Source organism: Struthio camelus, chromosome 2, assembly GCF_040807025.1.
Source record: "Struthio camelus isolate bStrCam1 chromosome 2, bStrCam1.hap1, whole genome shotgun sequence".
NCBI lineage: Eukaryota > Metazoa > Chordata > Aves > Struthioniformes > Struthionidae > Struthio > Struthio camelus.
The window spans coordinates 76219666-76240511 of NC_090943.1; positions in this window are offsets into that span (position 1 = coordinate 76219666).

Here is a 20846-nt window from a genome sequence, read left to right on the forward strand (position 1 = left end):
AAACCCTAACCCTAACCCTAACCCTAACTGCCTTTGCCTTTGCCTGATGAAACCCTAACCCTAACCCTAACCCTAACCCTAACCCTAACCGCCTTTGCCTTTGCCTGATGAAACCCTAACCCTAAACCTAACCCTAACCGCCTTTGCCTTTGCCTGACGAAACCCTAACCCTAACCCTAACCCTAACCCTAACCCTAACCCTAACCCTAACTGCCTTTGCCTTTGCCTGATGAAACCCTAACCCTAACCCTAACCCTAACTGCCTTTGCCTTTGCCTGATGAAACCCTAACCCTAACCCTAACCCTAACTGCCTTTGCCTTTGCCTGATGAAACCCTAACCCTAACCCTAACCCTAACTGCCTTTGCCTTTGCCTGATGAAACCCTAACCCTAACCCTAACCCTAACCCTAACTGCCTTTGCCTTTGCCTGATGAAACCCTAACCCTAACCCTAACCCTAACCCTAACTGCCTTTGCCTGATGAAACCCTAACCCTAACCCTAACCCTAACCGTAACCCTAACCCTAACCGTAACCCTAACCCTATCCCTAACCCTAATACTAACTGCCTTTGCCTTTGCCTGATGAAACCCTAACCCTAACCCTAACCCTAACCCTAACTGCCTTTGCCTTTGCCTGATGAAACCCTAACCCTAACCCTAACCCTAACCCTAACCCTAACTGCCTTTGCCTTTGCCTGATGAAACCCTAACCCTAACCCTAACCCTAACCCTAACCGCCTTTTCCTTTGCCTGATGAAACCCTAACCCTAACCCTAACCCTAACCGCCTTTGCCTGATGAAACCCTAACCCTAACCCTAACCCTAACTGCCTTTGCCTTTGCCTGATGAAACCCTAACCCTAACCCTAACCCTAACTGCCTTTGCCTTTGCCTGATGAAACCCTAACCCTAACCCTAACCCTAACCCTAACTGCCTTTGCCTTTGCCTGATGAAACCCTAACCCTAACCCTAACTGCCTTTGCCTTTGCCTGATGAAACCCTAACCCTAACTGCCTTTGCCTTTGCCTGATGAAACCCTAACCCTAACCCTAACCCTAACCCTAACTGCCTTTGCCTTTGCCTGATGAAACCCTAACCCTAACCCTAACTGCCTTTGCCTTTGCCTGATGAAACCCTAACCCTAACCCTAACCCTAACTGCCTTTGCCTTTGCCTGATGAAACCCTAACCCTAACCCTAACCCTAACCCTAACTGCCTTTGCCTTTGCCTGATGAAACCCTAACCCTAACCCTAACCCTAACTGCCTTTGCCTTTGCCTGATGAAACCCTAACCCTAACGCTAACCCTAACCGTAACCCTAACCCTAACCCTAACTGCCTTTGCCTTTGCCTGATGAAACCCTAACCCTAACGCTAACCCTAACCCTAACCCTAACCCTAACCCTAACTGCCTTTGCCTTTGCCTGATGAAACCCTAACCCTAACGCTAACCCTAACCCTAACCCTAACTGCCTTTGCCTTTGCCTGATGAAACCCTAACCCTAACGCTAACCTTAACCCTAACCCTAACCCTAACTGCCTTTGCCTTTGCCTGATGAAACCCTAACCCTAACGCTAACCCTAACCCTAACCCTAACCCTAACCCTAACCCTAACCGCCTTTGCCTTTGCCTGATGAAACCCTAACCCTAACCCTAACCCTAACCCTAACCCTTACCCTAACCCTAACCCTAACCGCCTTTGCCTTTGCCTGATGAAACCCTAACCCTAACCCTAACCCTAACCCTAACCCTAACTGCCTTTGCCTTTGCCTGATGATACCCTAACCCTAACCCTAACCCTAACCCTAACCCTAACTGCCTTTGCCTTTGCCTGATGAAACCCTAACCCTAACCCTAACCCTAACCCTAACCCTAACCCTAACCGCCTTTGCCTTTGCCTGATGAAACCCTAACCCTAACCCTAACCCTAACCGCCTTTGCCTTTGCCTGATGAAACCCTAACCCTAACCCTAACCCTAACCCTAACCCTAACCCTAACCCTAACTGCCTTTGCCTTTGCCTGATGAAACCCTAACCCTAACCCTAACCCTAACCCTAACCCTAACCGCCTTTGCCTTTGCCTGATGAAACCCTAACCCTAACCCTAACCCTAACTGCCTTTGCCTTTGCCTGATGAAACCCTAACCCTAACCCTAACCCTAACCCTAACCCTAACCGCCTTTGCCTTTGCCTGATGAAACCCTAACCCTAACCCTAACCCTAACCCTAACCGCCTTTTCCTTTGCCTGATGAAACCCTAACCCTAACCCTAACCCTAACCCTAACCCTAACCGCCTTTGCCTTTGCCTGATGAAACCCTAACCCTAACCCTAACCCTAACCCTAACCCTAACTGCCTTTGCCTTTGCCTGATGAAACCCTAACCCTAACCCTAACCCTAACCCTAACTGCCTTTGCCTTTGCCTGATGAAACCCTAACCCTAACCCTAACCCTAACCCTAACTGCCTTTGCCTTTGCCTGATGAAACCCTAACCCTAACCCTAACCCTAACCCTAACCCTAACTGCCTTTGCCTTTGCCTGATGAAACCCTAACCCTAACCCTAACCCTAACCCTAACCCTAACCCTAACCCTAACCCTAACCCTAACTGCCTTTGCCTTTGCCTGATGAAACCCTAACCCTAACCCTAACCCTAACCCTAACTGCCTTTGCCTTTGCCTGATGAAACCCTAACCCTAACCCTAACCCTAACCCTAACCCTAACTGCCTTTGCCTTTGCCTGATGAAACCCTAACCCTAACCCTAACCCTAACTGCCTTTGCCTTTGCCTGATGAAACCCTAACCCTAACCCTAACTGCCTTTGCCTTTGCCTGATGAAACCCTAACCCTAACCCTAACCCTAACTGCCTTTGCCTTTGCCTGATGAAACCCTAACCCTAACCCTAACCCTAACCCTAACCCTAACCCTAACCCTAACCCTAACCCTAACCCTAACCCTAACCCTAACCGCCTTTGCCTTTGCCTGATGAAACCCTAACCCTAACCCTAACCCTAACCCTAACCGCCTTTGCCTTTGCCTGATGAAACCCTAACCCTAACCCTAACCCTAACCCTAACCGCCTTTGCCTTTGCCTGATGAAACCCTAACCCTAACCCTAACCCTAACCCTAACCCTAACCCTAACTGCCTTTGCCTTTGCCTGATGAAACCCTAACCCTAACCCTAACCCTAACCCTAACTGCCTTTGCCTTTGCCTGATGAAACCCTAACCCTAACCCTAACCCTAACCCTAATACTAACTGCCTTTGCCTTTGCCTGATGAAACCCTAACCCTAACCCTAACCCTAACCCTAACTGCCTTTGCCTTTGCCTGATGAAACCCTAACCCTAACCCTAACCCTAACCCTAACTGCCTTTGCCTTTGCCTGATGAAACCCTAACCCTAACCCTAACCCTAACCCTAACCCTAACCGCCTTTTCCTTTGCCTGATGAAACCCTAACCCTAACCCTAACCCTAACCGCCTTTGCCTGATGAAACCCTAACCCTAACCCTAACCCTAACTGCCTTTGCCTTTGCCTGATGAAACCCTAACCCTAACCCTAACCCTAACTGCCTTTGCCTTTGCCTGATGAAACCCTAACCCTAACCCTAACCCTAACCCTAACCCTAACTGCCTTTGCCTTTGCCTGATGAAACCCTAACCCTAACCCTAACTGCCTTTGCCTTTGCCTGATGAAACCCTAACCCTAACCCTAACTGCCTTTGCCTTTGCCTGATGAAACCCTAACCCTAACCCTAACCCTAACCGCCTTTGCCTTTGCCTGATGAAACCCTAACCCTAACCCTAACCCTAACCCTAACTGCCTTTGCCTTTGCCTGATGAAACCCTAACCCTAACCCTAACCCTAACCCTAACCCTAACTGCCTTTGCCTTTGCCTGATGAAACCCTAACCCTAACCCTAACCCTAACTGCCTTTGCCTTTGCCTGATGAAACCCTAACCCTAACCCTAACCCTAACCCTAACCCTAACCCTAACCCTAACCCTAACTGCCTTTGCCTTTGCCTGATGAAACCCTAACCCTAACCCTAACCCTAACCCTAACCCTAACCCTAACCGCCTTTGCCTTTGCCTGATGAAACCCTAACCCTAACCCTAACCCTAACCCTAACCCTAACTGCCTTTGCCTTTGCCTGATGATACCCTAACCCTAACCCTAACCCTAACCCTAACCCTAACTGCCTTTGCCTTTGCCTGATGATACCCTAACCCTAACCCTAACCCTAACCCTAACCCTAACCCTAACCGCCTTTGCCTTTGCCTGATGAAACCCTAACCGTAACCCTAACCCTAACCGCCTTTGCCTTTGCCTGATGAAACCCTAACCCTAACCCTAACCCTAACCCTAACCCTAACCCTAACTGCCTTTGCCTTTGCCTGATGAAACCCTAACCCTAACCCTAACCCTAACCCTAACCCTAACCCTAACTGCCTTTGCCTTTGCCTGATGAAACCCTAACCCTAACCCTAATACTAACTGCCTTTGCCTTTGCCTGATGAAACCCTAACCCTAACCCTAACCCTAACCCTAACCCTAACTGCCTTTGCCTTTGCCTGATGAAACCCTAACCCTAACCCTAACCCTAACCCTAACCCTAACCGCCTTTGCCTTTGCCTGATGAAACCCTAACCCTAACCCTAACCCTAACCGCCTTTGCCTTTGCCTGATGAAACCCTAACCCTAACCCTAACCCTAACCCTAACCCTAACTGCCTTTGCCTTTGCCTGATGAAACCCTAACCCTAACCCTAACCCTAACCCTAACTGCCTTTGCCTTTGCCTGATGAAACCCTAACCCTAACCCTAACCCTAACCCTAACTGCCTTTGCCTTTGCCTGATGAAACCCTAACCCTAACCCTAACCCTAACCCTAACCCTAACCCTAACCCTAACTGCCTTTGCCTTTGCCTGATGAAACCCTAACCCTAACCCTAACCCTAACCCTAACCCTAACCCTAACCCTAACCCTAACCCTAACTGCCTTTGCCTTTGCCTGATGAAACCCTAACCCTAACCCTAACCCTAACCCTAACTGCCTTTGCCTTTGCCTGATGAAACCCTAACCCTAACCCTAACCCTAACCCTAACCCTAACCCTAACTGCCTTTGCCTTTGCCTGATGAAACCCTAACCCTAACCCTAACCCTAACTGCCTTTGCCTTTGCCTGATGAAACCCTAACCCTAACCCTAACTGCCTTTGCCTTTGCCTGATGAAACCCTAACCCTAACCCTAACCCTAACTGCCTTTGCCTTTGCCTGATGAAACCCTAACCCTAACCCTAACCCTAACCCTAACCCTAACCCTAACCCTAACCCTAACCCTAACCCTAACCGCCTTTGCCTTTGCCTGATGAAACCCTAACCCTAACCCTAACCCTAACCCTAACCGCCTTTGCCTTTGCCTGATGAAACCCTAACCCTAACCCTAACCCTAACCCTAACCGCCTTTGCCTTTGCCTGATGAAACCCTAACCCTAACCCTAACCCTAACCCTAACCGCCTTTGCCTTTGCCTGATGAAACCCTAACCCTAACCCTAACCCTAACCCTAACCGCCTTTGCCTTTGCCTGATGAAACCCTAACCCTAACCCTAACCCTAACTGCCTTTGCCTTTGCCTGATGAAACCCTAACCCTAACCCTAACCCTAACCCTAACCCTAACCGCCTTTGCCTTTGCCTGATGAAACCCTAACCCTAAACATAACCCTAACCGCCTTTGCCTTTGCCTGACGAAACCCTAACCCTAACCCTAACCCTAACCCTAACCCTAACCCTAACCCTAACTGCCTTTGCCTTTGCCTGATGAAACCCTAACCCTAACCCTAACCCTAACCCTAACTGCCTTTGCCTTTGCCTGATGAAACCCTAACCCTAACCCTAACCCTAACTGCCTTTGCCTTTGCCTGATGAAACCCTAACCCTAACCCTAACCCTAACTGCCTTTGCCTTTGCCTGATGAAACCCTAACCCTAACCCTAACCCTAACCCTAACTGCCTTTGCCTTTGCCTGATGAAACCCTAACCCTAACCCTAACCCTAACTGCCTTTGCCTGATGAAACCCTAACCCTAACCCTAACCCTAACCGTAACCCTAACCCTAACCCTAACCCTAATACTAACTGCCTTTGCCTTTGCCTGATGAAACCCTAACCCTAACCCTAACCCTAACCCTAACTGCCTTTGCCTTTGCCTGATGAAACCCTAACCCTAACCCTAACCCTAACCCTAACCCTAACTGCCTTTGCCTTTGCCTGATGAAACCCTAACCCTAACCCTAACCCTAACCCTAACCCTAACCCTAACCGCCTTTTCCTTTGCCTGATGAAACCCTAACCCTAACCCTAACCCTAACCGCCTTTGCCTGATGAAACCCTAACCCTAACCCTAACCCTAACTGCCTTTGCCTTTGCCTGATGAAACCCTAACCCTAACCCTAACCCTAACTGCCTTTGCCTTTGCCTGATGAAACCCTAACCCTAACCCTAACCCTAACCCTAACCCTAACCCTAACCCTAACCCTAACCCTAACCCTAACTGCCTTTGCCTTTGCCTGATGAAACCCTAACCCTAACCCTAACCCTAACCCTAACCGCCTTTGCCTTTGCCTGATGAAACCCTAACCCTAACCCTAACCCTAACTGCCTTTGCCTTTGCCTGATGAAACCCTAACCCTAACCCTAACCCTAACCGCCTTTTCCTTTGCCTGATGAAACCCTAACCCTAACCCTAACCCTAACCGCCTTTGCCTTTGCCTGATGAAACCCTAACCCTAACCCTAACCCTAACCCTAACCCTAACTGCCTTTGCCTTTGCCTGATGAAACCCTAACCCTAACCCTAACCCTAACCCTAACCCTAACTGCCTTTGCCTTTGCCTGATGAAACCCTAACCCTAACCCTAACCCTAACCCTAACTGCCTTTGCCTTTGCCTGATGAAACCCTAACCCTAACCCTAACCCTAACCCTAACTGCCTTTGCCTTTGCCTGATGAAACCCTAACCCTAACCCTAACCCTAACCCTAACCCTAACTGCCTTTGCCTTTGCCTGATGAAACCCTAACCGTAACCCTAACCGTAACCCTAACCGTAACCCTAACCGTTACCCTAACTGCCTTTGCCTTTGCCTGATGAAACCCTAACCCTAACCCTAACTGCCTTTGCCTTTGCCCGATGAAACCCTAACCCTAACCCTAACCCTAACCCTAACCCTAACCCTAACTGCCTTTGCCTTTGCCTGATGAAACCCTAACCCTAACCCTAACCCTAACCCTAACTGCCTTTGCCTTTGCCTGATGAAACCCTAACCGTAACCCTAACCCTAACCCTAACTGCCTTTGCCTTTGCCTGATGAAACCCTAACCGTAACCCTAACCCTAACCCTAACTGCCTTTGCCTTTGCCTGATGAAACCCTAACCGTAACCCTAATCCTAACCCTAACCCTAACTGCCTTTGCGTTTGCCTGATGAAACCCTAACCGTAACCCTAACCCTAACCCTAACCCTAACTGCCTTTGCCTTTGCCTGATGAAACCCTAACCGTAACCCTAACCCTAACCCTAACCCTAACTGCCTTTGCTTTTGCCTGATGAAACCCTAACCGTAACCCTAACCCTAACCCTAACCCTAACTGCCTTTGCCTTTGCCTGATGAAACCCTAACCGTAACCCTAACCCTAACCCTAACCCTAACCCTAACCCTAACTGCCTTTGCCTTTGCCTGATGAAACCCTAACCCTAACCCTAACCCTAACCCTAACCCTAACCCTAACCCTAACCCTAACTGCCTTTGCCTTTGCCTGATGAAACCCTAACCCTAACCCTAACCCTAACTGCCTTTGCCTTTGCCTGATGAAACCCTAACCCTAACCCTAACCCTAACCCTAACCCTAACTGCCTTTGCCTTTGCCTGATGAAACCCTAACCCTAACCCTAACCCTAACTGCCTTTGCCTTTGCCTGATGAAACCCTAACCCTAACCCTAACCCTAACCCTAACCCTAACCGCCTTTGCCTTTGCCTGATGAATCCCTAACCCTAACCCTAACCCTAACTGCCTTTGCCTTTGCCTGATGAAACCCTAACCCTAACCCTAACCCTAACCGCCTTTTCCTTTGCCTGATGAAACCCTAACCCTAACCCTAACCCTAACCGCCTTTGCCTTTGCCTGATGAAACCCTAACCCTAACCCTAACCCTAACCCTAACTGCCTTTGCCTTTGCCTGATGAAACCCTAACCCTAACCCTAACCCTAACCCTAACTGCCTTTGCCTTTGCCTGATGAAACCCTAACCCTAACCCTAACCCTAACTGCCTTTGCCTTTGCCTGATGAAACCCTAACCCTAACCCTAACCCTAACCCTAACTGCCTTTGCCTTTGCCTGATGAAACCCTAACCCTAACCCTAACCCTAACCCTAACTGCCTTTGCCTTTGCCTGATGAAACCCTAACCCTAACCCTAACCCTAACCCTAACTGCCTTTGCCTTTGCCTGATGAAACCCTAACCCTAACCCTAACCCTAACCCTAACTGCCTTTGCCTTTGCCTGATGAAACCCTAACCGTAACCCTAACCGTAACCCTAACCGTAACCCTAACTGTAACCCTAACTGCCTTTGCCTTTGCCTGATGAAACCCTAACCCTAACCCTAACTGCCTTTGCCTTTGCCTGATGAAACCCTAACCCTAACCCTAACCCTAACCCTAACCCTAACTGCCTTTGCCTTTGCCTGATGAAACCCTAACCCTAACCCTAACCCTAACCCTAACTGCCTTTGCCTTTGCCTGATGAAACCCTAACCGTAACCCTAACCCTAACCCTAACTGCCTTTGCCTTTGCCTGATGAAACCCTAACCGTAACCCTAACCCTAACCCTAACTGCCTTTGCCTTTGCCTGATGAAACCCTAACCGTAACCCTAATCCTAACCCTAACCCTAACTGCCTTTGCGTTTGCCTGATGAAACCCTAACCCTAACCCTAACCCTAACCCTAACCCTAACTGCCTTTGCCTTTGCCTGATGAAACCCTAACCGTAACCCTAACCGTAACCCTAACCCTAACTGCCTTTGCTTTTGCCTGATGAAACCCTAACCGTAACCCTAACCCTAACCCTAACCCTAACTGCCTTTGCCTTTGCCTGATGAAACCCTAACCGTAACCCTAACCCTAACCCTAACCCTAACCCTAACCCTAACTGCCTTTGCCTTTGCCTGATGAAACCCTAACCCTAACCCTAACCCTAACCCTAACCCTAACCCTAACCCTAACCCTAACCCTAACTGCCTTTGCCTTTGCCTGATGAAACCCTAACCCTAACCCTAACCCTAACTGCCTTTGCCTTTGCCTGATGAAACCCTAACCCTAACCCTAACCCTAACCCTAACCCTAACTGCCTTTGCCTTTGCCTGATGAAACCCTAACCCTAACCCTAACCCTAACCCTAACCCTAACCCTAACCCTAACCCTAACCCTAACCCTAACCCTAACCCTAACCGCCTTTGCCTTTGCCTGATGAAACCCTAACCCTAACCCTAACCCTAACCCTAACCCTAACCCTAACCCTAACCGCCTTTGCCTTTGCCTGATGAAACCCTAACCCTAACCCTAACCCTAACCCTAACCCTAACCCTAACCCTAACCCTAACCGCCTTTGCCTTTGCCTGATGAAACCCTAACCCTAACCCTAACCCTAACCCTAACCCTAACTGCCTTTGCCTTTGCCTGATGAAACCCTAACCCTAACCCTAACCCTAACCCTAACCCTAACTGCCTTTGCCTTTGCCTGATGATACCCTAACCCTAACCCTAACCCTAACCCTAACCCTAACCCTAACCCTAACCGCCTTTGCCTTTGCCTGATGAAACCCTAACCCTAACCCTAATACTAACTGCCTTTGCCTTTGCCTGATGAAACCCTAACCCTAACCCTAACCCTAACCCTAACCCTAACTGCCTTTGCCTTTGCCTGATGAAACCCTAACCCTAACCCTAACCCTCACCCTAACCCTAACCGCCTTTGCCTTTGCCTGATGAAACCCTAACCCTAACCCTAACCCTAACCGCCTTTGCCTTTGCCTGATGAAAACCTAACCCTAACCCTAACCCTAACCCTAACTGCCTTTGCCTTTGCCTGATGAAACCCTAACCCTAACCCTAACCCTAACTGCCTTTGCCTTTGCCTGATGAAACCCTAACCCTAACCCTAACCCTAACCCTAACTGCCTTTGCCTTTGCCTGATGAAACCCTAACCCTAACCCTAACCCTAACCCTAACCCTAACCCTAACCCTAACTGCCTTTGCCTTTGCCTGATGAAACCCTAACCCTAACCCTAACCCTAACCCTAACCCTAACCCTAACCCTAACCCTAACCCTAACCCTAACCCTAACCGCCTTTGCCTTTGCCTGATGAAACCCTAACCCTAACCCTAACCCTAACCCTAACTGCCTTTGCCTTTGCCTGATGAAACCCTAACCCTAACCCTAACCCTAACCCTAACCCTAACTGCCTTTGCCTTTGCCTGATGAAACCCTAACCCTAACCCTAACCCTAACTGCCTTTGCCTTTGCCTGATGAAACCCTAACCCTAACCCTAACTGCCTTTGCCTTTGCCTGATGAAACCCTAACCGTAACCCTAACCCTAACCGCCTTTGCCTTTGCCTGATGAAACCCTAACCCTAACCCTAACCCTAACCCTAACCCTAACCCTAACTGCCTTTGCCTTTGCCTGATGAAACCCTAACCCTAACCCTAACCCTAACCCTAACCCTAACCCTAACCGCCTTTGCCTTTGCCTGATGAAACCCTAACCCTAACCCTAATACTAACTGCCTTTGCCTTTGCCTGATGAAACCCTAACCCTAACCCTAACCCTAACCCTAACCCTAACTGCCTTTGCCTTTGCCTGATGAAACCCTAACCCTAACCCTAACCCTCACCCTAACCCTAACCGCCTTTGCCTTTGCCTGATGAAACCCTAACCCTAACCCTAACCCTAACCGCCTTTGCCTTTGCCTGATGAAACCCTAACCCTAACCCTAACCCTAACCCTAACCCTAACTGCCTTTGCCTTTGCCTGATGAAACCCTAACCCTAACCCTAACCCTAACCCTAACTGCCTTTGCCTTTGCCTGATGAAACCCTAACCCTAACCCTAACCCTAACCCTAACTGCCTTTGCCTTTGCCTGATGAAACCCTAACCCTAACCCTAACCCTAACCCTAACCCTAACCCTAACCCTAACCGCCTTTGCCTTTGCCTGATGAAACCCTAACCCTAACCCTAACCCTAACCCTAACTGCCTTTGCCTTTGCCTGATGAAACCCTAACCCTAACCCTAACCCTAACCCTAACCCTAACCCTAACTGCCTTTGCCTTTGCCTGATGAAACCCTAACCCTAACCCTAACCCTAACTGCCTTTGCCTTTGCCTGATGAAACCCTAACCCTAACCCTAACTGCCTTTGCCTTTGCCTGATGAAACCCTAACCCTAACCCTAACCCTAACTGCCTTTGCCTTTGCCTGATTAAACCCTAACCCTAACCCTAACCCTAACCCTAACCCTAACCCTAACCCTAACCCTAACCGCCTTTGCCTTTGCCTGATGAAACCCTAACCCTAACCCTAACCCTAACCCTAACCGCCTTTGCCTTTGCCTGATGAAACCCTAACCCTAACCCTAACCCTAACCCTAACCGCCTTTGCCTTTGCCTGATGAAACCCTAACCCTAACCCTAACCGCCTTTGCCTTTGCCTGATGAAACCCTAACCCTAACCCTAACCCTAACCCTAACCGCCTTTGCCTTTGCCTGATGAAACCCTAACCCTAACCCTAACCCTAACTGCCTTTGCCTTTGCCTGATGAAACCCTAACCCTAACCCTAACCCTAACCCTAACCCTAACCGCCTTTGCCTTTGCCTGATGAAACCCTAACCCTAAACCTAACCCTAACCGCCTTTGCCTTTGCCTGACGAAACCCTAACCCTAACCCTAACCCTAACCCTAACCCTAACCCTAACCCTAACTGCCTTTGCCTTTGCCTGATGAAACCCTAACCCTAACCCTAACCCTAACTGCCTTTGCCTTTGCCTGATGAAACCCTAACCCTAACCCTAACCCTAACTGCCTTTGCCTTTGCCTGATGAAACCCTAACCCTAACCCTAACCCTAACTGCCTTTGCCTTTGCCTGATGAAACCCTAACCCTAACCCTAACCCTAACCCTAACTGCCTTTGCCTTTGCCTGATGAAACCCTAACCCTAACCCTAACCCTAACCCTAACTGCCTTTGCCTGATGAAACCCTAACCCTAACCCTAACCCTAACCGTAACCCTAACCCTAACCGTAACCCTAACCCTATCCCTAACCCTAATACTAACTGCCTTTGCCTTTGCCTGATGAAACCCTAACCCTAACCCTAACCCTAACCCTAACTGCCTTTGCCTTTGCCTGATGAAACCCTAACCCTAACCCTAACCCTAACCCTAACCCTAACTGCCTTTGCCTTTGCCTGATGAAACCCTAACCCTAACCCTAACCCTAACCCTAACCGCCTTTTCCTTTGCCTGATGAAACCCTAACCCTAACCCTAACCCTAACCGCCTTTGCCTGATGAAACCCTAACCCTAACCCTAACCCTAACTGCCTTTGCCTTTGCCTGATGAAACCCTAACCCTAACCCTAACCCTAACTGCCTTTGCCTTTGCCTGATGAAACCCTAACCCTAACCCTAACCCTAACCCTAACTGCCTTTGCCTTTGCCTGATGAAACCCTAACCCTAACCCTAACTGCCTTTGCCTTTGCCTGATGAAACCCTAACCCTAACTGCCTTTGCCTTTGCCTGATGAAACCCTAACCCTAACCCTAACCCTAACCCTAACTGCCTTTGCCTTTGCCTGATGAAACCCTAACCCTAACCCTAACTGCCTTTGCCTTTGCCTGATGAAACCCTAACCCTAACCCTAACCCTAACTGCCTTTGCCTTTGCCTGATGAAACCCTAACCCTAACCCTAACCCTAACCCTAACCCTAACCCTAACCGCCTTTGCCTTTGCCTGATGAAACCCTAACCCTAACCCTAACCCTAACCCTAACCGCCTTTGCCTTTGCCTGATGAAACCCTAACCCTAACCCTAACCCTAACCCTAACCCTAACCCTAACCCTAACTGCCTTTACCTTTGCCTGATGAAACCCTAACCCTAACCCTAACCCTAACCCTAACCCTAACTGCCTTTGCCTTTGCCTGATGAAACCCTAACCCTAACCCTAACCCTAACTGCCTTTGCCTTTGCCTGATGAAACCCTAACCCTAACCCTAACCCTAACCCTAACCCTAACTGCCTTTGCCTTTGCCTGATGAAACCCTAACCCTAACCCTAACCCTAACCCTAACCGCCTTTGCCTTTGCCTGATGAAACCCTAACCCTAACCCTAACCCTAACCCTAACCCTAACTGCCTTTGCCTTTGCCTGATGAAACCCTAACCCTAACCCTAACCCTAACCCTAACCCTAACCCTAACCCTAACCCTAACCCTAACTGCCTTTGCCTTTGCCTGATGAAACCCTAACCCTAACCCTAACCCTAACCCTAACCGCCTTTGCCTTTGCCTGATGAATCCCTAACCCTAACCCTAACCCTAACTGCCTTTGCCTTTGCCTGATGAAACCCTAACCCTAACCCTAACCCTAACCGCCTTTTCCTTTGCCTGATGAAACCCTAACCCTAACCCTAACCCTAACCGCCTTTGCCTTTGCCTGATGAAACCCTAACCCTAACCCTAACCCTAACCCTAACTGCCTTTGCCTTTGCCTGATGAAACCCTAACCCTAACCCTAACCCTAACCCTAACTGCCTTTGCCTTTGCCTGATGAAACCCTAACCCTAACCCTAACCCTAACTGCCTTTGCCTTTGCCTGATGAAACCCTAACCCTAACCCTAACCCTAACCCTAACTGCCTTTGCCTTTGCCTGATGAAACCCTAACCCTAACCCTAACCCTAACCCTAACTGCCTTTGCCTTTGCCTGATGAAACCCTAACCCTAACCCTAACCCTAACCCTAACTGCCTTTGCCTTTGCCTGATGAAACCCTAACCCTAACCCTAACCCTAACCCTAACTGCCTTTGCCTTTGCCTGATGAAACCCTAACCGTAACCCTAACCGTAACCCTAACCGTAACCCTAACTGTAACCCTAACTGCCTTTGCCTTTGCCTGATGAAACCCTAACCCTAACCCTAACTGCCTTTGCCTTTGCCTGATGAAACCCTAACCCTAACCCTAACCCTAACCCTAACCCTAACCCTAACTGCCTTTGCCTTTGCCTGATGAAACCCTAACCCTAACCCTAACCCTAACCCTAACTGCCTTTGCCTTTGCCTGATGAAACCCTAACCGTAACCCTAACCCTAACCCTAACTGCCTTTGCCTTTGCCTGATGAAACCCTAACCGTAACCCTAACCCTAACCCTAACTGCCTTTGCCTTTGCCTGATGAAACCCTAACCGTAACCCTAATCCTAACCCTAACCCTAACTGCCTTTGCGTTTGCCTGATGAAACCCTAACCCTAACCCTAACCCTAACCCTAACCCTAACTGCCTTTGCCTTTGCCTGATGAAACCCTAACCGTAACCCTAACCGTAACCCTAACCCTAACTGCCTTTGCTTTTGCCTGATGAAACCCTAACCGTAACCCTAACCCTAACCCTAACCCTAACTGCCTTTGCCTTTGCCTGATGAAACCCTAACCGTAACCCTAACCCTAACCCTAACCCTAACCCTAACCCTAACTGCCTTTGCCTTTGCCTGATGAAACCCTAACCCTAACCCTAACCCTAACCCTAACCCTAACCCTAACCCTAACCCTAACCCTAACTGCCTTTGCCTTTGCCTGATGAAACCCTAACCCTAACCCTAACCCTAACTGCCTTTGCCTTTGCCTGATGAAACCCTAACCCTAACCCTAACCCTAACCCTAACCCTAACTGCCTTTGCCTTTGCCTGATGAAACCCTAACCCTAACCCTAACCCTAACCCTAACCCTAACCCTAACCCTAACCCTAACCCTAACCCTAACCCTAACCGCCTTTGCCTTTGCCTGATGAAACCCTAACCCTAACCCTAACCCTAACCCTAACCCTAACCCTAACCCTAACCGCCTTTGCCTTTGCCTGATGAAACCCTAACCCTAACCCTAACCCTAACCCTAACCCTAACCCTAACCCTAACCCTAACCGCCTTTGCCTTTGCCTGATGAAACCCTAACCCTAACCCTAACCCTAACCCTAACCCTAACTGCCTTTGCCTTTGCCTGATGAAACCCTAACCCTAACCCTAACCCTAACCCTAACCCTAACTGCCTTTGCCTTTGCCTGATGATACCCTAACCCTAACCCTAACCCTAACCCTAACCCTAACCCTAACCGCCTTTGCCTTTGCCTGATGAAACCCTAACCCTAACCCTAATACTAACTGCCTTTGCCTTTGCCTGATGAAACCCTAACCCTAACCCTAACCCTAACCCTAACCCTAACTGCCTTTGCCTTTGCCTGATGAAACCCTAACCCTAACCCTAACCCTCACCCTAACCCTAACCGCCTTTGCCTTTGCCTGATGAAACCCTAACCCTAACCCTAACCCTAACCGCCTTTGCCTTTGCCTGATGAAACCCTAACCCTAACCCTAACCCTAACCCTAACCCTAACTGCCTTTGCCTTTGCCTGATGAAACCCTAACCCTAACCCTAACCCTAACTGCCTTTGCCTTTGCCTGATGAAACCCTAACCCTAACCCTAACCCTAACCCTAACTGCCTTTGCCTTTGCCTGATGAAACCCTAACCCTAACCCTAACCCTAACCCTAACCCTAACCCTAACCCTAACTGCCTTTGCCTTTGCCTGATGAAACCCTAACCCTAACCCTAACCCTAACCCTAACCCTAACCCTAACCCTAACCCTAACCGCCTTTGCCTTTGCCTGATGAAACCCTAACCCTAACCCTAACCCTAACCCTAACTGCCTTTGCCTTTGCCTGATGAAACCCTAACCCTAACCCTAACCCTAACCCTAACCCTAACCCTAACTGCCTTTGCCTTTGCCTGATGAAACCCTAACCCTAACCCTAACCCTAACTGCCTTTGCCTTTGCCTGATGAAACCCTAACCCTAACCCTAACTGCCTTTGCCTTTGCCTGATGAAACCCTAACCGTAACCCTAACCCTAACCGCCTTTGCCTTTGCCTGATGAAACCCTAACCCTAACCCTAACCCTAACCCTAACCCTAACCCTAACTGCCTTTGCCTTTGCCTGATGAAACCCTAACCCTAACCCTAACCCTAACCCTAACCCTAACCCTAACCGCCTTTGCCTTTGCCTGATGAAACCCTAACCCTAACCCTAATACTAACTGCCTTTGCCTTTGCCTGATGAAACCCTAACCCTAACCCTAACCCTAACCCTAACCCTAACTGCCTTTGCCTTTGCCTGATGAAACCCTAACCCTAACCCTAACCCTCACCCTAACCCTAACCGCCTTTGCCTTTGCCTGATGAAACCCTAACCCTAACCCTAACCCTAACCGCCTTTGCCTTTGCCTGATGAAACCCTAACCCTAACCCTAACCCTAACCCTAACCCTAACTGCCTTTGCCTTTGCCTGATGAAACCCTAACCCTAACCCTAACCCTAACCCTAACTGCCTTTGCCTTTGCCTGATGAAACCCTAACCCTAACCCTAACCCTAACCCTAACTGCCTTTGCCTTTGCCTGATGAAACCCTAACCCTAACCCTAACCCTAACCCTAACCCTAACCCTAACCCTAACCGCCTTTGCCTTTGCCTGATGAAACCCTAACCCTAACCCTAACCCTAACCCTAACTGCCTTTGCCTTTGCCTGATGAAACCCTAACCCTAACCCTAACCCTAACCCTAACCCTAACCCTAACTGCCTTTGCCTTTGCCTGATGAAACCCTAACCCTAACCCTAACCCTAACTGCCTTTGCCTTTGCCTGATGAAACCCTAACCCTAACCTTAACTGCCTTTGCCTTTGCCTGATGAAACCCTAACCCTAACCCTAACCCTAACTGCCTTTGCCTTTGCCTGATTAAACCCTAACCCTAACCCTAACCCTAACCCTAACCCTAACCCTAACCCTAACCCTAACCCTAACCGCCTTTGCCTTTGCCTGATGAAACCCTAACCCTAACCCTAACCCTAACCCTAACCGCCTTTGCCTTTGCCTGATGAAACCCTAACCCTAACCCTAACCCTAACCCTAACCGCCTTTGCCTTTGCCTGATGAAACCCTAACCCTAACCCTAACCGCCTTTGCCTTTGCCTGATGAAACCCTAACCCTAACCCTAACCCTAACCCTAACCGCCTTTGCCTTTGCCTGATGAAACCCTAACCCTAACCCTAACCCTAACTGCCTTTGCCTTTGCCTGATGAAACCCTAACCCTAACCCTAACCCTAACCCTAACCCTAACCGCCTTTGCCTTTGCCTGATGAAACCCTAACCCTAAACCTAACCCTAACCGCCTTTGCCTTTGCCTGACGAAACCCTAACCCTAACCCTAACCCTAACCCTAACCCTAACCCTAACCCTAACTGCCTTTGCCTTTGCCTGATGAAACCCTAACCCTAACCCTAACCCTAACTGCCTTTGCCTTTGCCTGATGAAACCCTAACCCTAACCCTAACCCTAACTGCCTTTGCCTTTGCCTGATGAAACCCTAACCCTAACCCTAACCCTAACTGCCTTTGCCTTTGCCTGATGAAACCCTAACCCTAACCCTAACCCTAACCCTAACTGCCTTTGCCTTTGCCTGATGAAACCCTAACCCTAACCCTAACCCTAACCCTAACTGCCTTTGCCTGATGAAACCCTAACCCTAACCCTAACCCTAACCGTAACCCTAACCCTAACCGTAACCCTAACCCTATCCCTAACCCTAATACTAACTGCCTTTGCCTTTGCCTGATGAAACCCTAACCCTAACCCTAACCCTAACCCTAACTGCCTTTGCCTTTGCCTGATGAAACCCTAACCCTAACCCTAACCCTAACCCTAACCCTAACTGCCTTTGCCTTTGCCTGATGAAACCCTAACCCTAACCCTAACCCTAACCCTAACCGCCTTTTCCTTTGCCTGATGAAACCCTAACCCTAACCCTAACCCTAACCGCCTTTGCCTGATGAAACCCTAACCCTAACCCTAACCCTAACTGCCTTTGCCTTTGCCTGATGAAACCCTAACCCTAACCCTAACCCTAACTGCCTTTGCCTTTGCCTGATGAAACCCTAACCCTAACCCTAACCCTAACCCTAACTGCCTTTGCCTTTGCCTGATGAAACCCTAACCCTAACCCTAACTGCCTTTGCCTTTGCCTGATGAAACCCTAACCCTAACTGCCTTTGCCTTTGCCTGATGAAACCCTAACCCTAACCCTAACCCTAACCCTAACTGCCTTTGCCTTTGCCTGATGAAACCCTAACCCTAACCCTAACTGCCTTTGCCTTTGCCTGATGAAACCCTAACCCTAACCCTAACCCTAACTGCCTTTGCCTTTGCCTGATGAAACCCTAACCCTAACCCTAACCCTAACCCTAACTGCCTTTGCCTTTGCCTGATGAAACCCTAACCCTAACCCTAACCCTAACTGCCTTTGCCTTTGCCTGATGAAACCCTAACCCTAACGCTAACCCTAACCGTAACCCTAACCCTAACCCTAACTGCCTTTGCCTTTGCCTGATGAAACCCTAACCCTAACGCTAACCCTAACCCTAACCCTAACCCTAACCCTAACTGCCTTTGCCTTTGCCTGATGAAACCCTAACCCTAACGCTAACCCTAACCCTAACCCTAACTGCCTTTGCCTTTGCCTGATGAAACCCTAACCCTAACGCTAACCTTAACCCTAACCCTAACCCTAACTGCCTTTGCCTTTGCCTGATGAAACCCTAACCCTAACGCTAACCCTAACCCTAACCCTAACCCTAACCCTAACCCTAACCGCCTTTGCCTTTGCCTGATGAAACCCTAACCCTAACCCTAACCCTAACCCTAACCCTTACCCTAACCCTAACCCTAACCGCCTTTGCCTTTGCCTGATGAAACCCTAACCCTAACCCTAACCCTAACCCTAACCCTAACTGCCTTTGCCTTTGCCTGATGATACCCTAACCCTAACCCTAACCCTAACCCTAACCCTAACTGCCTTTGCCTTTGCCTGATGAAACCCTAACCCTAACCCTAACCCTAACCCTAACCCTAACCCTAACCGCCTTTGCCTTTGCCTGATGAAACCCTAACCCTAACCCTAACCCTAACCGCCTTTGCCTTTGCCTGATGAAACCCTAACCCTAACCCTAACCCTAACCCTAACCCTAACCCTAACCCTAACTGCCTTTGCCTTTGCCTGATGAAACCCTAACCCTAACCCTAACCCTAACCCTAACCCTAACCGCCTTTGCCTTTGCCTGATGAAACCCTAACCCTAACCCTAACCCTAACTGCCTTTGCCTTTGCCTGATGAAACCCTAACCCTAACCCTAACCCTAACCCTAACCCTAACCGCCTTTGCCTTTGCCTGATGAAACCCTAACCCTAACCCTAACCCTAACCCTAACCGCCTTTTCCTTTGCCTGATGAAACCCTAACCCTAACCCTAACCCTAACCCTAACCGCCTTTGCCTTTGCCTGATGAAACCCTAACCCTAACCCTAACCCTAACTGCCTTTGCCTTTGCCTGATGAAACCCTAACCCTAACCCTAACCCTAACCCTAACTGCCTTTGCCTTTGCCTGATGAAACCCTAACCCTAACCCTAACCCTAACCCTAACTGCCTTTGCCTTTGCCTGATGAAACCCTAACCCTAACCCTAACCCTAACCCTAACCCTAACTGCCTTTGCCTTTGCCTGATGAAACCCTAACCCTAACCCTAACCCTAACCCTAACCCTAACCCTAACCCTAACCCTAACCCTAACTGCCTTTGCCTTTGCCTGATGAAACCCTAACCCTAACCCTAACCCTAACCCTAACTGCCTTTGCCTTTGCCTGATGAAACCCTAACCCTAACCCTAACCCTAACCCTAACCCTAACTGCCTTTGCCTTTGCCTGATGAAACCCTAACCCTAACCCTAACCCTAACTGCCTTTGCCTTTGCCTGATGAAACCCTAACCCTAACCCTAACTGCCTTTGCCTTTGCCTGATGAAACCCTAACCCTAACCCTAACCCTAACTGCCTTTGCCTTTGCCTGATGAAACCCTAACCCTAACCCTAACCCTAACCCTAACCCTAACCCTAACCCTAACCCTAACCCTAACCCTAACCCTAACCCTAACCGCCTTTGCCTTTGCCTGATGAAACCCTAACCCTAACCCTAACCCTAACCCTAACCGCCTTTGCCTTTGCCTGATGAAACCCTAACCCTAACCCTAACCCTAACCCTAACCGCCTTTGCCTTTGCCTGATGAAACCCTAACCCTAACCCTAACCCTAACCCTAACCCTAACCCTAACTGCCTTTGCCTTTGCCTGATGAAACCCTAACCCTAACCCTAACCCTAACCCTAACTGCCTTTGCCTTTGCCTGATGAAACCCTAACCCTAACCCTAACCCTAACCCTAATACTAACTGCCTTTGCCTTTGCCTGATGAAACCCTAACCCTAACCCTAACCCTAACCCTAACTGCCTTTGCCTTTGCCTGATGAAACCCTAACCCTAACCCTAACCCTAACCCTAACTGCCTTTGCCTTTGCCTGATGAAACCCTAACCCTAACCCTAACCCTAACCCTAACCCTAACCGCCTTTT